Below are 20,905 nucleotides of genomic sequence, written 5' to 3'. Positions count from 1 at the left end.
AAGTGGAAAAAAGGAATGTTAAAGGTATTCGTACCGTGTACGTCACCAACGGAATTGGTCCCCAGGCTCTCAGGCGGATCTGCAAACAAGAAGGCGGGGTGGGGTTATTGGGGTGAAGAGGGAGTAGGAAAGTGAGAAAGGTGGTGTCCTGTTGGCAGCTTCAGTTCGGTTTTCACTGTGCGCTGAGCTTGGGTGTAAATATTGTATCGATATGAGTCCTTGTGTGCTGTTGGTGCGTCTTATGTGTTGTTTGTGTTTCAGTGTGGTGAAGTGCATGCGGTTTGCTTTGCGACATGGTGGCTGTGTGGATCTTTGTGTGAGTTAAGTATGCAGAAATTTGAGCTTTTGGGTTAGTGGATTATGTCTTAGTCCTTATAATTAATAAAAAGTATGTGACTTTACTAGCACTGAACTGTGCGCTACAAAGTAATATCTGTTACAAGGTGTACTTGTAACTGGGTTGGTTTATCAAACTATTCCCGTAACAGAGTGTCACTGCATGACCGACAGGGTCCGCCACCCTTGAACCAATGACTGCATTCCAAAAGTATATATAACCTGGCTCCACTGCCCAAGGACAGCTGACTGCCATTCAGCATGTGCTGCAGGCCCGACTAACCCTGAAAGCCTATTAGTTATACTTACAGGTTATACTTTGGGCTGTGACCCACAAGTGCTGAGTTGGTTCCCACGATTGTGCCCACATAAGATGCTATAGCAGCTACTCCCCCAAGTTTCATCCTTGCCCACCTGTATTCAAGCAAACCCTTCGCTTCTACAATACACAGCGCCCCAGCGTTCTTCAGACCACCTGAAAGCCACAGCCCCCATCCCTCCCAAGACAGGCCCGGACGCTCCGTCTACGCCACCAAATGTTCCCAGGTGGCATAGCCCCACTTCAAGAGTGGCCCCATGCGCTTCCCCAGATGCATGACTCCCTGAAGCTCTAGTTGGACTTCAGAAATAAAAAATAAAAAAACTGTTCTAACCGTGTCAAAGGCCTGCGTGGGAGTGCCAGGAAAGAAAAGTTCCCTCCTTCCAAACAATTGCAAACCATAATAATCTGTATATATTAAGCAAAGACCGGTATGTACTTGCTTCATTTTTTAGTGGATAGTCCTGCAATTCCATTCCCAAAATCTAAGATGATATTTAATTCTGAAGTACAGCATTGTATTGTATAGTATTGTATTTATTTATATAGCGCTCTTTCCCCACTTGTGTGGCCTCAATGTGCTTTTTCGGTTGGAACGCTCTTATTGACCGTAGTCAATGTGTTGGAAAATAAAATTCTAAGAGTTTAGCTTAGGAGATGCATGTGTGCATTTTGACGGTCTAGGACTTTGGTGGCTGGCTAGGCTCAACTAAGCATCCCAAAAAGAGGCCATGCATGTGGGTGGGTGCTGTAGGTGGTTTGGGATAGATTGCTATTGTTCAGAGAGTCGATGTGTGGCCAGCTGTACCGAGTGCCTTTCGGTTGGTAGCCGCTTTATGCTAGTGGCAGAGGTGTTGCGGTACGTCTGGTGTTTCAGTCTGGACGGCTATGTGCAATGCTAGCCCGGAGGAGCGTAACCATAGCCGCATTCTACAGTGCATGGATGCTTGGCCGTGCCTGTGTCCACACTGGTGATGTGAGATATACGTACCGTAGGCTTTGAACTTGTTCAGCTGGAGCGATCTTTTTCCAGTGTCTGAGGCGACAGGCCTCGATTTGAGAGTCCTGTACCATGGGGGGTTGCGGGGGGACCTAGTTTTTGAATAAATTGGGTTTTACAGTATAAAGGTAGTTATGGGTGGGTATGATTTAGATTGGGATCCAGTATATTGGGTTTCACGTTTGACTTGGTAAGGGAGAGACGCATCTAGACTTGGGGTCCTAGTGGTAGGGAGGCCTAGGTCTATAGTGCAGTGGAATTCAGTGGTACAACAGGGAGAGATGGAGGACACACCTAGATTAGAAAGTACTGTATAGCGGGAGAGAGACTGAGGTTTCGCAAGGGTTTCACAGAATAATAAACATGGTCTAGGTTTCATAGTGCAATGGGTTTCAGCAATAAATACGCAGACATGGAGGACATACCTAGATGAGAGTCCTGTATAGAGGGAGAGGGGCCTAGATTTACAGTACAGTAGGCATCGCAACATAACGGGCAGAGTTGGAGGCTACACCCAGATTTGAGAGTCCTGTATAGTGGGAGAGAAGCACAGGTTTTGCAATACAGTGGGTTTCACAATATAACAGGCAGAATTGGAGGCTACACCTAGATTTGAGAATCCTGTATAGTGTCAGAGGCCTAGGTTAGATAATACAGTAGGTTTCACAATATAATAGGCAGCGATATAGGCTACACCTAGATTTGAGAGTCCTGTATAGTGGGAGAGAGGCCTAGGTTTTGTAGAATAGTAGCTTTGTGAGTTGTAAATTGTTCCTACGTTATTGCTGGTTGACGGCAGTCAGTTCGTCGTGTCATGTCAGGGTACTGCGCCCGGCTGCTACTGCTGGTTTCGGGGTGGGGATATGTCTTAGCAGGCACCTCATTGTTGGCTGTCGGGGGGGGGGGGGGGTGAGGAGGGGGTGCGGGGGGACCTGGAGTATGATACTGCACCCGGGAGCTCAAGTGGGGGCGCTGCTGGTTCTAATCTTGAGCTCAGTGTGTTCAGCTACAACTGGGTGAAAGGCTGCAGAGTGCTTGTTTTGTTGTTGTGTCACTGAAAGGCAGGGGGATGGTTGTGGGTAGTATGGGCTTGGTATATGTTAGTGGCTGGCCCCTGGCCTCCCCTGGACCTGCTACTGTGGGGCTGCCCTGGGATGGTGTGTTAACAGCCACCATTGACCAATCAGGAGAGGGGGCAGGAGGGAGGAGGGAACCAGGGCCGGGTCAGGGAGGGCTTGGGGGAGAAAGGAGATTCCAATGCGCACAGAGCACACAATATTACAAATTAACCCCTAAAAAACTGGGCAAAATGGAGAGGTGCCTTGGTAGGCACGAGCTTACCTCGTGTTGGAAGCTGCAGTGTGTCTAAAGGTATCCATACATCGGTGTGTTTTATGCCTAATGTGCAGATTGCTTGCAGGCAGTCGCAAGCAAGTAGGGAGTCTTGAGCAAGAGTTTGCCTTTTCCTCATCTGCAAAGACAAGTGCAACCTGAGAATAAGGCAACCCTCTTTCCCAAAAATGAAATGACCCCTCCTTCACATACTGGTACTGAATAGTAAAACATAGTTATTGATCGGCCTCTATCCTGATAGGACAAACTAATAAACATACAAGTGATCTTTTAGTCGCACCTTTGAAGAATACTGGTTGTGGTTAGAGATGGAGGAGAGCCTACAAGGGGTTGGGTAATGCAGGTTGCACCAATGAAACTGTCCTAGCAAAACTCCATGAAATACATGGGAAGCCTGGGTTATGGTGAAATTACCCATCAATAGTTTCGAGAGATAGAGGGACAATCGCTAGGCCTGGTTCCAAGATGACCATAACAATCCTTGAACCTCATTTGGGAGTTCTGTGGCACTATGCAGACCCTAGACTTGTGAAATAAGCCTCCCGCTGCAGTTGCAGGTCTTGCTCGAAGAGGGGCCTTGAAGGACCAGCTTCTTTGTTTCCATCACGTGAGTTGGCTTTTGCCGTTTTATCATGATGGCCATTGCAGTTCTCCACCTGCATAGTGTTCTGGGGACCCTCTAAACAGGGCTGTCGCAGAATGTGGCGAGGCTCGGGGCATAACATTTGGTGAGGCACCCTTATGATGTTTTTGCACTGGGCCAGGAGCTGCGCCACCACAAACGGAAGACATGAGAAATCTTCCCTTGAGTTTGTGCAGAGGATCCCAAACATGGTTTATTATTGCGACAGCAAATCGGCTACATCAATGTTATTTTTCTCTACTGAAAAAAGGTTTATTCCAGACTAACCTTTTTGGCATATGGGTCTATATATGTGGGATGGCATGACGACATGTGGTGAAGGACGCCAGCATTAGGGAGCGACATGCCCCTGTATGTGCATTAAAACTCAAATCATACACTGTGACAGGTAGTTGTTCAGAGGCGGCTGGTGAATTTGGAAAGGCTTAAATGTTTGCGCCAGTTATGTGGGATCAACAGAGCACAGTGACCGAGCCCAAACCAAACAAGGGGTGCTTAAGAGGGGTTCTTGCTCCTGAGAATATTTAGGCGATTGAGGAAATTGCATATACATGCTAAGGTGTGGGATTCGTTCTTAGACCTGTATTAGCAAATGGCCTGTATGTGTACTTATGTTGGTCCTAAGAGTTGACTTTATTACAAGAGGTGGGTGTTTTTTTTTTTTTTTTTTTTTTTTTTTTTTTTTTTTTTTTTTCTCTCTCTTCTCATTTTCATTCATTGTATTTGCTTGGTGATTGTTGTATTCCTGTATTGGTTTAATTGTAAATAAATATTTAAAAAAAAAAGAGAATTTTTGAAACCGTGGATTACAATGGTGCATTTTACATCACTTTCATGAAAATTTGGGTAACTAGACAGTGAAAGACAGTGGCTTAAGTCCAAGTCTGCGGCTGACTATTCTTTTTTCCTATTATGTTCTTTATGATGATTGCTTACTTTCTGCCAAATGCTCTTATTTCTCTGATCTTCTACACACGCAATCAACCCATCCTAGGTGTCTTTTTCAGAACCTTTCACGTCTCCTTTCTCCCCCTATCCCCGATTACTCAGCTAGCCTCTGCCTCAGCTCAATTGTTTTCTTCTAAGGTGCTTCTCTTCGCTCTTATATTGAATCCTCTGCTTCTCCACTTCCATCTATTTTTCCTATCTCCATTCTCTTGGTTTCTATTTCCTGCTTCAGACCGATTACCAATGGGGAGACTCCTCACTCTACTGCTTCCGCTACTGATCCTATCCCCTCGGCACTCATTCTCTGTCTACCCATACCTTGTTTCTTATCTTGCCTCTTTCTTTAACATCTGTCTCTTGACATCAACCTTTCCTCATTCTTTAAACACGCTTCTATTATTTCAATTCTAAAAAAAAAAACTACTGCTGATCCCTGGCTTGTTTGAATGTTCTGTTCCATCTCCTTATTGCCTTATCTTTCTAAACTACTTGAACGGTTGGTGTATTCCCAAGTATCTACTTTTGTTTCTAACTCTTCTATTTTTTCAGTCCGGCTTTCGCCCATGCCATTCCACTGAATCGGCTGTTGTCTCTGTTCTGAATTCGTTACTCACTGAATGCAACTCTAAACACTAATTTCTTATTTTTCTGTTGGACATTTCAGCTGTATTAGACATTGGCATCTCATCTTTTGGGTTTTTCTGCCTCTGTTCTTTCCTGGTTTCATGCATACTTGTCCAAAGAACCATATCTGTTTCCTGGGCCGGTGAAACATCTGACACTTTCTCGCTGGCCCATGGTGTCCCGCAAAGATCTGTCCTGGGTTCTTTTCTGTTTTCTCTCAACACTTCCCCTCTCGCTGCGGTTATTTGCTCGTTTGGTCTTTCACATCATTTCTGTGCCAAAGATGCTCAACTTTTCCTGTCTTTTTCTTCCTTCCAATATTCACCACAGACTGTCCGCTTGTCTACTAGCTATCAAATCCTTGATGTCTACTCACTATCTTACATTTAATGCAGCCAAAACCGAGATGCTCTTCCTTTCCGCTAACGCTCTTCCTCCCCCTATCTCTCGTTTTGTTTCCCCATCCCAGCTCGCTATTTCTCTTACTGCTCACAATCTGGGTCTTTAAATCTTCATTCTGCCTTATCCTTTACTCACCATAGTTCTGTCTTTGCGAACCTGTCACTTTCACTTACTACACAATATCCGCAAAGCTTGCCCTTTTCTGACTTTCAAGCCACATTGTTGATCTTCTCTGATCTTCTCCCGACTTAATTTTTCTACTGCTCTTTGGTGTCTTCCACTTACTCGTCTTGCCCCTATTAGATCTGTTTTTAATTCCTCTATCTGTCTTCTTTGTCTTCTCTCCTTTCGTGATTCTATTTCTTCTCTCTCTTGGCTGGCAACCTTTCCATTCTCAGCTTAAATTTAACTTTTTATGTCTTGTCTTCAAGTCTCTCAATGGTCTTGCTCCGGACAACCTCTCTTCTCTGGTTTCCTTCTTTACAACTTGTCGTTCTTCCCAATTTCTTCTCGTAGCTCCACGTCCTCCTTGTGCAGTCTCTCTCTTTCGGCCCTTTGCCCTTTTAGCCCCCCCTACATTGGAATGCTCTTATTCTCTCTGTTCTGTCTGTTCTTTATTTCGTAAGTCCCTGAAGTTCCATTTTCTTCCATCTGGTTAAAATGTTAAATTGCTTTTCCTGCTACTTCCCTGCATTGTTGGTGTACTATTTTTGAATCTCTGTACAGCGCCTTGGCTTAAAGCGCTATATAAAATACAAATAAGATAGAAAAATACAAAAAGCTATCGTTATGCAAGCAAAGTTTGCAATTGTTTTTGTATGGTAGCACATGGACAAACCCAATAGATGCAAGTCACCAACCGAGCCAAGAGCATTTTCCAATGCATTTCATGCCGCTTTTGCCCACAACATATGGCATTATAACATTTATTTTTCCTCACTCGCACTTCCTTTTCTGCGCACTTGCACAACCTTGACCTTGAATGTTCTAGACCTTGCAAGTTTGTCTGTCCAGTCCTCCCCCTGTCTCCCCTCCCTAGCTTGGTCGTGCTTGAAATACTCATTTATAGGCGCATTGAATGACCAACTACCAAGCAGTCTGAAATGTCGCCAGGCCAGTACTGTAGTTTATTGATCTGTATGCTCCTCCCCTTACCCCCCACTTTTTCTCCTGTCTGTCAAGCACTTCACTAGTAGCTATGCCTATCGCCTAGTATGCTAGCTATTGTTGTTAGATCATTCAGAATCTTCAAGGCCAAGAATGACTACTGTATTCCCTTCCCGCCTTGAACTGCTTTGAAGCACTTCACTTGTGTATAAGCGCTTAACAAATCAACAGTTACAGGTTGTTCCCATACATGTCCATGCAGGCTGCACCGACCTATGTCAGTATTGGCATATAAGGACTTGCAAGCAGTAAAAAATACCATGCAGAAGAAAGTATATCCAGACTGGCTGTGCACCATAAGTGTTCTTACTGACTAGACTGGCCATTATTCAATGTAGGCCAGTCTATCCACCTAAAAACACTTACCCTTTCTTTACCGAGACCTGGCTAAAATGAGAGGTGGTCAAGGAACGGAACAAGTGGGCTCCACTGGATATTAATCCTTAGTATAAGTATCAAGGTAGAAAAAGAAAAATGAAGATTCTCAAAAAAACTTCAAGGGAGCAGGCTGTGAAGAGTCTGGAGACACCCTGACTCAAAAAATAACAGTAGAGAAGACGACTAAGTATGGCCAACTTAGTCACACAGCCGCTCTACGTTGTACACAAAAATGGGTTATGGGATTGTTAAATTTTCTTCAAAATGGTTCCTGTATAAAAACAGAACTATTTATATCCAATTTCAAAATGGTAGTCAGAAAAAAGTCCAAGTTATAGATGAATTAGAAAATGGTTTATCAGAACAATATTGATGAGAGCAAAACACTAATATAATCTTAGTGAGGATGCAGCTACACAACACATAGAATCGACTTAATATGTCAATGCATTTCAGAGTATACAGACTCCTTCTTCAGGCCAAGTCTTAATTGTAACAATGTGGACACATAACGAAAATATACATGTGAGAGTCAATAAAAGAAAAGTAGTTGTAACACATACCAGAATGCAGAATGTTCAGATTGGCATTGAAATGAGAATTGGGGGATAAACAACAAAAAACTTCAATGAGTGATAAAAGTAAATGGTAAATCATTGTGGAACTATGTAAATTAAGTTACAAACGGTACCTCTATTGTAGTGTGTAGCCAGTGTAGCTTTAAAGATGTCAGGCGTGTTGATGAAAGTAACTCACGCAGTCCAATGAAGGACAGTAGTCAGCAACGGCTTTCTAAAAGCACACAAGTTCCAATAATCAGAGGCTGAATGCTATTTTACATTGTCCTAGCATTTTTCTCGTAGTATTTCTTCTAGTTCTATGCTTATTCGATTTTTTTATTTTTTGATATATACTCTATTATTCCTTTTTTTACCCCATTAGATCACACATTTTCTTGGTTTGCCTCTTAAAGGCCCACAAATCACATATGCAGAGCCATTTGTAATACACCCGCATCGCGTCGTCTTCCAGACGCGATGCGGTCACGTGGTTATTTAAATAACCTGTTTCTAAGCAACGCTACAACACGGCGATGCTTTGTAGCGATCGAACGGCTTACTACACGGCCGCGCTGCACACCCAGGTACTTCAACATTATATGTAGATTACTGTAAACTACCTGTCTTACCTTAATCCATTCAGCCTCCGATTATTGGAACTTGTGTGCTTTTAGAAAGCCGTTGCTGACTACTGTCCTTCATTGGACTGCGTGAGTTACTTTCATCAACACGCCTGACATCTTTAAAGCTACACTAGCTACACACTACAATAGAGGTACCGTTTGTAACTTAATTTACATAGTTCCACAATGATTTACCATTTACTTTTATCACTCATTGAAGTTTTTTGTTTATCCCCCAATTCTCATTTCAACGCCAATCTGAACATTCTGCATTCTGGTATGTGTTACAACTATTTTCCTTTATTGACTCACACATGTATATTTTCGTTATGTGTCCACATTGTTACAATTAAGACTTGCCCTGAAGAAGGAGTCTGTATACTCCGAAATGCATTGGCATATTAAGTCAATTCTATGTGTTGTGTAGCTGCATCCTCACTAAGATTATATTAGTGTTTTGCTCTCATCAATATTGTTTTGATAAACCATTTTCTAATTCATCTATAACTTGGACTTTTTTCTGACTACCATTTTGAAATTGGATATAAATAGTTCTGTTTTTATACAGGAACAATTTTGAAGAAAATGTAACCAATCCCATAACCCATTTTTGGGGTCAACGTAGAGCGGCTGTGTGACTAAGTTGGCCATACTTAGTCTTCTTCTCCACTAAAATGAGAGGTGGCCCATTTGAACATGATGGTTGGAGGCCCCCCATTGCTTAGAATGGAAAAAAGTCTGAGGAACCCATGGGGTGCATACATTATAATGGAGACAAAGAAATATAGCCAGGCATTAATAGCCGATTATCACGAGCCTGCCAGCCAGCAGAGAGCTGAAACACTAAATGCCCACTGAAAAGTTGAAAATATTTCTATGTCAGCAAGTGCCTGATGTGGAGGAACCAGCTACAAAACCATTATATTAAAAAAAGACAGTCACAAGGGGGCAACAAGGTGATAACACTTATGTATACCCCAGGGAAGTGAAGGGCATAAGGGCTTAAGGGCTCCAGAAAACGCAGATTGTAAGGCAAGCACTTCAAGTTGTTCATTTCAAGCTCCAGAACGAAGGTCTGCTTAGATCACATGCTGTGCATAGGCCGACATCTAGTGGAAGCTGCAGAGTATTAGTTTGTTTTTCGAAACTCGAAAAGGGGTGTCGAACTAGGGCGTGCCAGTATTACTATCCCTAGTGTGACGTCCACAGTACCCATGATCCCTCACGCATGTAGGACCCTCATTTTTCCGCCATACTTGTCGGAAGCATATCGCGGAGTTCCTTTGGCTTTAGCCATTTATCAATATAATTACAAATGTCCCCGTTTTCTCCAATCCTATGCCGAAGATCGACGTTGGTGAATCGAGACTGAGGAAAACAGCCGTCGAGACAACATGGTGGACTTTGTGCATCGGAAGGCCTCTGGCCTCGGCCGTGTGCAAGTGGGGGGTGGTCACACACACACATACTCGTTTCCTACATATACCTGCCCGCTGCCATTTAGTAACATATGGAGAGTACTCCCTTTAAATTCTGACCAAAGTGTAACCGTAAGTTTCCCTGGGTAGAAAAACAATACGTGTAACTTGTGTCTCCCTTGACCATCCAGAGGCTAATTGACACTCAAGGACCGCTCGACGAAGCGCTGGGCCCACTACGCCAGGCAGCTAGAGGCCATGGACGCCGTGGGTTCCTACAGCAATGGCAGCGACGCCGCCTTTTTGGATGGCGAGGGCACAGGGGTGACGTCAAGCACCCACACACAAGCCCCCGACCTTGGAGGACTAACCGGCAGTTCATATGGAGACAACACCCGGCTGCAAGAGCGCAACACACATCTCTTCCACCAAACACACTAACCCCAGCTGAGATTCGACATGTAAGTTGAGCAATCGGCAAACAAAGGCATTGAGAGAGCGGTCCGCTGATTCAGTGTCCTCTGGGCGTTCCAGGTCACGTTCGCCTCACGACACACCGTAACCATCCACGGTTGCAAAAGGTGCCACATTACCAAAAGTCATTGAGGCCCGGTCGTCGGCTCCCGAGATTCAACGTCCCTCTTCCAAGACTCCCGATTGTCGTGACACCACCTCCGAATCTCGACGCCAAGCGTCGAAACATTCAGAAAACCCTAAGGGTTCAGGAAAACATTCCTCTAGTCATGGGAGGGGGAAAAACAACATAAAAAACCTCAGAACATCAGGTTCAGAAGGGAAAACAAAAAGAAAAATCCAAGGTCCCTGACCCTGTCACCAAAGAAAAGACTGTTCCTCCCACTCCTCAGGATATGGGCATCGATGAGGAACCACAGCAAGAGAGGGTTATCCCCAGTTCAAAGCAATGGAACTCAGAGGACATTGATAGAGTAATGAGGAGGATGTCCTTTTTTTGTAGATTTCTATGAAAAGGACCCTAATTATTTTGATAGCTATCAAAGTACACCAGCTACCTCTGCCCCTTTGGGATCCATAGACCCTCAACCCCCTACTAAGAGGCTCTGTTCTGAGACTCCGTTTCAGGGTTTGGTTTCAGACCCTTCAATAATTCAGCCATATGGTGAGGAGTCAGAAATACAGATGCTGGAAGACCAAATAGGGGTGGATTACTATGGGGATGAGGACCAGGAAGAGGAAGATGAGGCGGAAGCCTACAGTCTTGACTCCCCTATTCCGAAAGATCCCCCAGTGAATGACTCACCGATTGATAATCAACCATTACTTAATGAGGTACTAGCTAATGCTGCATCCCATTTTCAAATAGACACACAGGGTGTCCAAGAAGGTAGAGATTTTGCAGAAGAAATCCTAGGGGACCGAAAATCCATTGCCCAAGCTATCCCCATATTAAAATCAATCCAGCGCAGAATTGATCCTTCTCTGGTAACCCCTAATCTTACTCGGGCGGTTAATCCATGAGTAGAAAAAATGTTTCGGGCGGCTCCCTCTGATCCCTTATACATAAGGGGTCAGTTAAAACCCGACTCATTGGTAGTAACAGCCACTAGAAAGAGGGCGGGCACACCACTAGCTTCTTCAGAAGCACCCCCTGACACAGAGAGCAAGAAAATATATGCTTTGGGGAGGAAGGTGGCATCCATGTCAGCTTACCAAGCACGGATTGCCAAAACCACCACTCTGTTAGCAAGCTACAATTGCCACCAATGGGAACAAGTAGCTGCCCTAATAGCCTCTGCACCCGAACCACTAAAGGGCCAGTTGGCCCAAATTGCATCAGACTGAAGATCTGTGTCTGGATGCATGCTTAAGGCAAACTTCGATGCAGCAGATAATGCAGGGAGATTAATAGCAGAAGACAGTCATAAAACGCCATGCTTGGCTAAGACAATCCGGGTTCAAGCCCGAGACCCAAGCCACCCTCATAGACATGCCGGTAGAGCCGAACGTCCTATTTGGGAAAGTATTGGAGGAAGCACTTAAGACGGCTAAGGACGAAAATGAGACCTTAAAATCACTCGGCCAACTGACAAATAAGCCCTCAGGTCAAAGGGCAAATAATAATTTTCGTCGCTTTCATGGCCAAAGCTCCCAGAGGGGTTCCAACTACTATCAGAACCAAGGAACCTCATGGGGCAGCAATCGATCCCAGGCTACTCAGGGTTTCACCAGAGGTCAGCGCAGGGGCCGCGCTACGGGTAGAGGCAGCCCCGGTAGAGGTGGTACGCCACCCAATAAGCAGTGAAGTTCCGCTCCGGGTCACTTCTCATGCATCCCCAATAGGGGGGGGCGCATTTCCACCTTCACCCACGCATGGGAAGGGATCACTTCGGACAGATGGTTGCTGTCCACAGTATCCTGCGGACACTGTATAGAGCTACTAGAACACCCCCGCAACAATCCTCCAAGACAGAAAGTACACTCCTAGGAGCACCAAAGAATCCTCCTCGAGGAGATCGCCATTCTTCTTGCAAAGGACGCAATAGAACTTGTCCCGGGCAACCAGGTAAACAAGGGTATTTATTCAACCTACTTCCTTGTGCCAATATGTGCCCAGTATTAGACTTGCGCCCTGCAAACAAGTATGTCAAGCCACAAAAATTCTGCATGACAACACTCCAAGAGGTAATCCCCCTACTAAGGAAGGATGATTACATGGCAACATTGGACATGAAAGATGCTCATTTTCATATTTCCATGTTCCCAGCGCACAGAAGGTTCTTGCGTTTCAAGATAGACAGCCAGCACTACCAGTTTAAGGTGCTGCCCTTCGGAATAGCCTCTGCTCCAAGGGTTTTCACCAAGATACTGGCTGTGGTGACGGCGCACCTTGCAGGGAGGGAATCCCGGTGTACCCTTACCTGGACTACTGGCTCATCACAGGGGAAACCACCGTAATTTGCAGATTAAACATTCAAAGAACAATCAACCTCCTCTTCCAATTGGGCTTCTCAGTCAAAGAGAAATAATCAAGCCTGGTTCCATGCACCTCAAAACAGTTCCTAGGAGCTGTCCTAAACACCCAAGAGGTGTTGACCTTTCCATCAGAGGAAAGAATTTGAAATCTGTTGCTGCAAATTCCTCAATATCAGTCCGGTCGCCAAATAAGGGTACGCAAAGCGATGTGTTTGCTAGGCATGATGGCATCTTACATTTACCTGGTTCCCCACGTGCGCCTGCGCATCAGACCCATGTAGTAATGGTTGGCGAACCAGTGGTCTCAAGCAAGTGGTCAGTGGGACGGTCTAGTGGTCGTTTCGCCAACACTAGTACAAAGTCTTCGCTGGTGGACAAGAGAGAATCTTAAAGAGGGGAAACCCTTTTACGATCCAGAGATGCAAGCCGTCGTCACAACAGACGCCTCCCTGGCAGGTTGGGGAGCTCACTACCTTCACCACACAGCTCAAGGTCTCTGGTCTCACACAGTGGCTCAGAACCACATCAATCTGCTAGAACCTCTGCCAGTCTTCAGAGCGCTTCGGGCATTCAAACACCTCCTATCCAACCTGTCAGTGCAGATCCTATCAGACCGCACAACTGCGAGGTTTTACTTAACAAACAAGGGGGCACTCGTTCGCCAAATCTGTCCAAGCGTGCCCAGAAAATTTGGAAATGGCCACTCAGACGGAAGATTTACCTGTCATCCCAACATGTTCCAGTGGAACTCAATTCACTAGCGGATGCTCTGAGCAGAGATCCCCTCCCAGAGGAACACGAATGGCAACTACACAAAGAAGTCATAGAAGATCTCTTCTCTCAGTGGGGTTTCCCCACTATAGACCTATTCGCCACAAGCGAAAAAAGACCATGCCCAGACTTTGCATCCAGGTTCCCCCAGCCAGGCTCCAAGGGGAACGCTCTATGGATGAATTGGTCATGGATGTTTGCCTACGCTTTTCCACCAACCCCTCTGATGAGGAAGGTGGTCAACAAGATACACAGGGAACTGATGACGCTCATCCTAGTTGCTCCTATGTGGGCGAGGCAACCATGGTTTCCACACCTCTGCAAACTGGCGGTGTGCGACCCCCATCAAGCTCCCGTGCTGGTACAACCTACTCTCCCAGCACGAAGGACAAACCGTGCATCCTCAGCCCAATTCAGTGAACTTGGCAGCATGGCTCCTGAAGTCATAGAGTTCGGCCAACTCAATTTACCCCAGAGATGTATGGATATCTTAAGAGTCTAGAAAACCTAACACAAGGCACTGTTGCTTTGATAAGTGGAAAAGATTTGTTATTTGGTGCCAAATCAACCCAATTGATTGTACCCCTTCCAATATTGTCACCTATATTCTCCACCTACTGGATGCAGGGTTAGTATTTAATTCACTCAAGGTACACCTGGTGCCGCTGTCAGCCTCCACCACCTCCCATAACAAGGTGTCATGGTGGAAAGTGCCAGTTGTCAAGGCCTTTATGGAAGGGGTAAAGAGACTTCACCCTCCCAATTTCTAACCCACCACCAGGTTGGGACCTTAATGTGGTGCTTGCTAAACTCATGCGACCTCCCTTTGAACCCATGCATGAAGCTAGTCTCAAACACCTGACTTATAAAACTGCCTTCTTAGTAGCCATTACATCCATAAGATGGGTCAGTGAAATTTAAGCTCTGTCAGTGCAGGATTCTTTCAAGCTCGGTCAGTGCAGAACATCTTTCTGTCATCAACGTGTTCCAGGGGATCTCAATGCTCTAGCGGACGCTTTGAGCAGAGATCCCCTTCCAGAGGAACATGAATGATGTCTACACAGAGATATCTTAGAAGATCTCTTCTCTCAGTGGGGTTTCCCCACTATGGACCTATTCGCCACAAGCGAAAACAGAAAGTGCCCAAGATTCGCATCCAGGTTTTCCCCAACCAGACTCCCTGGGCAACGCCCTGTGGATGAACTGGTCAGGGATGTTTGCATACGCTTTTCCACCAACTCCTCATCAGGAAGGTGGTGAACAAGATGAGCAGAGAGTCGATGACGCTCGTCCTAGTTGCTCCCATGTGGGCGAGACAACCGTGGTTTCCACACCTACGCAGACTCTCGGTGTGCGATCCCATCAAACACCCGGGCTGGTACAACCTTTTGTGCCAGCACCAAGGTCAGAAGGTGCATCCTCAACCCAACTCCATGAACCTAGCAGCATGGCTCCTGAGGTCATAGAGTTCGGACATCTCAATTTACCACAGAGGTGTATGGACATCCTAAAAGAGTCTAGGAAACCGAACACGAGGCATTGCTACTTCGACAAATGGAAGAGATTCGTTATCTGGTGCCAGCATAAACAACTCAACCCAGTTGATTGCACTCCTTCCACTATCGTGACATACATGCTCCACCTGCTGGACGCAGGGTTGGTTTTCAACTCACTAAAGGTACACCTGGCAGCACTGTCAGCGTACACCACCTCACATAGCAAGGTGTCGTGGTGGAAGGTACCCGTGGTTAAAGTTATATCTAACCCACCACCAGGATGGGACCTGAACGTGGTGCTATCTAAACTCATGGGCCCCCCATTTGAGCCCATGCATAAGACAAGTCTCAATCACCTGACCTATAAGACTGCCTTCTTAGTAGCCATTACATCCATACGAAGGGTCAGTGAAATTCAAGCTCTGTCAGTGCAGGATTCTTTCTTTACTGTTCATAAGGATAAACTGGTTTTACGCACTCACCCTAGGTTTTCACCTAAGTTAATTTCAAAATGCCATGTTAACCAGTCCATTGAGCTACCAGCCTTTTTCCAAGAACCCACAAGCTCTGCTAAGGTGAAACTCCACACACTAGATGTGTGGAGAGCGGTCCTCTACTACGTGGACAAGACCAGACCGCTAAGAAGGACAGATCAACTGTTCGTCTCCGTAGCTCTAGGCAGAGAAGGATATCTCGTCTCTAAAGGTGCCATTGCTAAATGGATAGTCAGATGTATCCAACTGTGCTACTCCCTTTCAGATGAAACACTGCCTTTTATGCCAAGGGCCCACTCTACTAGAGGTACTGGGGCCACTCTGGCTTTCATTGCAAATGTACCCCTTGACACCATTTGCAAAGCAGCTACTTGGAGCTCTATTCACACCTTTACTCAGCACTACTGCATTGACACCCATTCCAAGACAGGTACTCAAGTGGGACAAGCGGTTCTAAGACATTTGTTCGCTCATGACCCTTCTCAAATCCCATCTCCTTCTAACACTGCTCGCTAATCTAGGCACAGCATGTGATCTAAGCAGATTCCACAATCCTCAGAAGGGATACATTACTCACCGTAATTGTATTTCTGATGCTTGCATCTGCTTAGATGCACATGTGACCCACCCTTCCTCCCCTCTGAGAGAAGGCGCATGGATGCTTGTAGTCTTATCTTATCTTATCTATCTTCCATCTGCTTGGATCATCTGTACTCACGCTACTCCTCATGCTACCTCATGTCAGGAAAAATACAATCTGAGGGTCCTAGACACGTGAGGGATCATGGGTACAGTGGACGTCACACTAGGGATAGTATTACTGGCACGCCCTGTGTCGACGCCCAATTTTCGAGTTTTGAAAAACAAACTGTAATACTCCGCAGCTTCCACTAGATGTCGGCCTATGCACAGCATGTGAATCTAAGCAGATACACGCATCAGAAATACGATTACTGTGAGTAATGTATCATATATATATATATTTCTAATGTTTGTTAATCTGCTTAGAATCACATGCTGTGCATAGGTCCGACATCCAGTGGTCACTGCGGAGTATTGCATTTTGTTTTTCGTAGTCGAAAAAGGGGACGTCGACAAGGCGTGTCTGTAACACTATCCCTATAGTGACGTGCGTTGTACCCACAATCCCTCACGCGTCGAGGTCCCTCAGATTGTTTTTTTCCGCCCATCTTATGGTCGCCTTACGCGGAGCTCCTAGAGAGACATTGCTAAACAATTACTACGGACCTCGGTCCTTAATATATACTTATTGTTAAAGATCCCTCCCCTCGACGTTAACTGTGAAGCTGTTTCCCCGCCGAGCATGTTTTCGACGGAGGAGAAGAAACGGAGGAGATCCTTCGGCGCTGCCGAACACGTGGCCAGGCCTCGCCGACCAACATACAGTAGGGAAAGTGGGGGTTTCGAACTTTTTACCTTCTCGTCGAGAATGTCTTTCTTTCTCCCCTATCTTTCCCTTGGGGTTGTTATCACCAGTTTTTATTGCCTCAGCTATGGAGAGGACACCCTTTAAGTTTTGCCCACGCTGTAGCGGCAAATACACTTGGAAGGACAAACACAAGCTCTGTAATCGTTGCTTGCCCCTCGATCATAAAGAGGACAGCTGCGCGGCCTGTAAGCTCTTGAAACCTAGAACTCTTAAAGAGCGGAAAGTTAAGAGGTGGGCGGACTACGCGATGTCGAAGTCCGTTTCCTCACCCGCCGCCGCTGTTACAGAAAGTGACGAGGAGGGTGATAACTCGACGTCCGTTACGGAAGTCATTAACCCCCAGAAGGAGCGCTCGCGCTCCTCGACGTCCGTCCCCGGCCCCGACGGGCTCGGCTCACGCCCTGCTTATGGGGATGAACACCCCGGCGACAAGGACGCACACAGACCCCATAGGCCTAAGCACACAACCCACGGCTCTTCTTCGTCCAGGACGAAGGATCCACCAGCGCCGAAGGGGACGCAGGGCACTCCGGCGTCGACCTCAGACCGCAAGGGTCTGAAGCCCCACCCGCAAACGCAGCCGCGACCAGCGATTGGGCTTTTATCTAATACGGGCGCTACCCCAAAAACATCCGACGTAACGCTCCGTAGAGCGGCCGTCGAAAAACAACGCACAACGCAGGCAACGCCGACTCCAGAACCCTCGACTGACGAACTCGTCGTCGAGAGTCTGGCGAGAATTGTTTCCGAGGACAAACGTAAGCGGACGACTAAACAGACGTCGAATACCGCGCCCAAGGATATAGAAACGCCGAAAAAGCACAAGAGTAGCCAGGAACTGCCCCACCCATCTAAAGGCACTTCTGAACTACCGGAGGGCTTTTCTGAGGGCGACGGAAACCTTTCGTCGACGTTGTGGGAGCGTTCGAAGCGTTTTGAAGCCGAAAACACTGATTTCCCCCCCTCTAGACTATTCAGGGGTTCCCCATGAGACCCTGGAAAGACTCCATTCTTGTATGGAAAAGATGGAGAGGTTTTTGGGTAGCCAAAACCCACCCCCACCTAAAAGACCAAGAGAATGGACCCAGGAGGACCCTAGGGTCAAGATTCCTAGGCTGTTTACCCCTTCTTCAGATGCTTATGACCTCACTGAAGAGGAGCAATACCTCCAGGAAGATGAGGAATGTTTAGGTGGAGAGGAAGAACTTGAGGAGGAGAGGTTTGAGGAAGACCCTTACACTAGCGCAGGGGCTTTGGAAGAAGATACAGCTGCCTCAGCCCTGGCACGCCCCATCAGTGCAGCCTTGGCAATCCCCATCAGTGCACTCAGACCCTGATGTCTTTCATCCTTCTCCTCCCAAGGACTCACCTATTGGGAACACCTCCCCCATAGATGACCAGCCTTCACTTAATGCACTGTTGCGCAAGGCAGCAGCGCATTTTGAAATAGACACAGGGGAGACCCTTCCGGACATAGACTTTGTAGAAAAGGTTATTAAAGAAAAAGCCCCGGTCAGCCAGTCCATTCCGCTCCTGGCTTCTATAAAGAGAAGAATAACTCCTTCCCTTTCCAATCCGGCCTTAGTCAGAGGGGTCAACCCTCGTATAGAAAAGCTCTTCAGCCCTTCGTCTTCTGACCCTTTGTACATCAGGGGACATTCTATCCCGGACTCTCTTGTAGTGACTAACACAAGAAAAAGAGCAGGGGTACCACTATCTACTAGTGAGGCACCACCTGACAAAGAGGGCAAGAAGCTCTATGCACTTGGGAAGAGAATCACGACATCCGCCGCCTTCTCAACCAGGATCGCGAATAACAATTCCCTACTAGCTAGCTACGCAGATGCACAGTGGAGCAAGCTGCGCAGCGAAGCAGAGGGCGCACCAGAACCCCTGCGTTCACGCCTGTTGGCTACTATATCAGAGGGAACTCTTGTAAACCAAGGCATCGTAAAGAACTCCTTAGATGCCGCAGAGACGGCTGGCCGCTCCCTGGTTCAGGGAATACTTCTCAAACGCCATGTCTGGCTGCGCAATTCGGGATTTAAGCCAGAAACTCAGGCTTCCCTAATAAATAAGCCCATAGAGCAAACACATCTGTTTGGTAAAGCAGTTGATGAGGCCCTAGAACATGCTAAGGAGTTTGATACCATCAAGACTCTTGACCAAATTTCTAGGCCACCTAACAGACGCAGCTATGGCAATAGACGCTCCTTTCGTGGCCAACGCCAGCAGCAAAGCCAACAACAATTTTACTCTGCTACCAACTGGCCCTCTAACCAAAGCACCCAGTTCAGTCAAAGAGGCCAACGTCGTGGCAAAGGAAGAGGGCGCGGCTCCAGTCCAAAAGGCCCCACGCCCAATACCAACAAATGACCCAAAGGTTCGGGTCCCCTCCCATGCATCACCGGTCGGGGGCCGGCTAACATCTTTCCTTTCAGCATGGGAGGGAATAACGTCAGACCGCTGGGTATTATCCACCATAGCCCACGGATACTGCATCGAATTCAACGGTTCCCCGAAATACAGACCCCCACACGGAACCGACGCATGACACCGGAACACCTCACTATTCTTCTTCAAGAAGTAGAAGAGCTACTGAAAAAAGAAGCTATAGAGGCTGTCCCCCTATCTCAGGTAACAGAAGGTATTTATTCAGTGTACTTCCTTGTACCCAAAAAGGACTTAACCATGCGCCCTGTATTAGATCTGCGCCCAGCGAACAACTTTGTCAAACCCCAAAAGTTTCGTATGGTGACCTTGCAGGAAGTAATCCCACTGTTATCACAGGGGGATTACATGACAACACTAGACATGAAAGATGCATACTTTCATATTTTAATGTTGCCAGCGCACAGAAAATACCTCAGGTTCAAGATAGAGAACAAACACTACCAGTTCAGAGTACTACCCTTCGGGATAGCATCTGCACCAAGGGTATTTACGAAAGTACTGGCAGTGGCAGCGGCCCACCTGCGCAGATTATCCATCCCGGTTTACCCGTACCTCGACGACTGGCTCATAACAGGGGATTCTTACGAAACATGCTTCTCCAATACCCAAAGGACCGTAGACCTTTTGTCCCAACTGGGCTTCTCCATCAACGAAAAGAAGTCCAGCTTAGACCCCAGCCAAATCAAACAATTCCTAGGGGCTCTAATTCGAACAAAGGACAGCCTTGTCTTCCCCTCCAACGAGAGGGTCCAAAACATGCTGTTTCAGATCCCCCAATATGTGGCAGGTCGAGAGGTGACGGTACGCAAAGCAATGCGCTTGCTAGGGATGATGGCATCATGTATTTATTTGGTACCTCACGCACGCCTGCGCATGCGCCCAATGCAAGAGTGGCTCTACAGCCAGTGGTGTCAGGCCAGCGGACAATGGGACGATCTGGTGGTAGTCTCGCAGGCCTTGGTTCTCTCGCTACGGTGGTGGACAAAGGAAAACCTGTTATTAGGGAAAACTTTTGCCACACCCGCAGTGGAAGCCACTCTAACCACAGACGCATCCCTTACAGGATGGTGAGCTCACCTATCCCATCAGACTTCTCACGGAGTGTGGACTCCGAGCTTAGCATCCAAGCATATAAACCTGCTGGAACTATTAGCAGTGTTCAAAGCACTGAAAGCCTTTCAGGAACACTTACAAGGAAAGACGGTGATGGTCCTCACAGACAGCACCACAGCCATGCACTATCTCAACAAGCAAGGGGGCACTCACTCTCCAGGACTGTCCAAACTGTCCCAGAATATATGGAAGTGGGCTCTCAAACACATGTTCCTACTATCACAACATGTACCAGGGAACTCAATCTGCTAGCAGACAAACTCAGCAGAGACTTCCCCCTACCCAAAGAGTACGAATGGCAATTACACGAAAACATCGTCTTAGACGTCTTCACGCAATGGGGTTTCCCGGAAATAGACCTGTTCGCAACCCTGGAGAACTCACAATGCCAAAGTTACGCCTCC

The 20,905-nt window shown here is 46.7% G+C and overlaps 1 protein-coding gene across 4 annotated transcripts in view; it reads left to right on the top strand.

Moving 5' to 3' along the window:
- Nucleotides 1–20,905, top strand: part of FAM120C (family with sequence similarity 120 member C) — a 1,585,006-nt gene that overhangs the window by 893,349 nt on the left and 670,752 nt on the right. The window lies entirely within an intron of this gene.

This window comes from Ambystoma mexicanum, chromosome 2p (genome assembly GCF_040938575.1).
Source record: "Ambystoma mexicanum isolate Mex_15411 chromosome 2p, UKY_AmexF1_1, whole genome shotgun sequence".
Lineage (NCBI taxonomy): Eukaryota > Metazoa > Chordata > Amphibia > Caudata > Ambystomatidae > Ambystoma > Ambystoma mexicanum.
The sequence above is the reverse complement of the archived record's forward strand: the minus strand, read 5'-3'. Positions and strand labels throughout refer to the sequence as shown.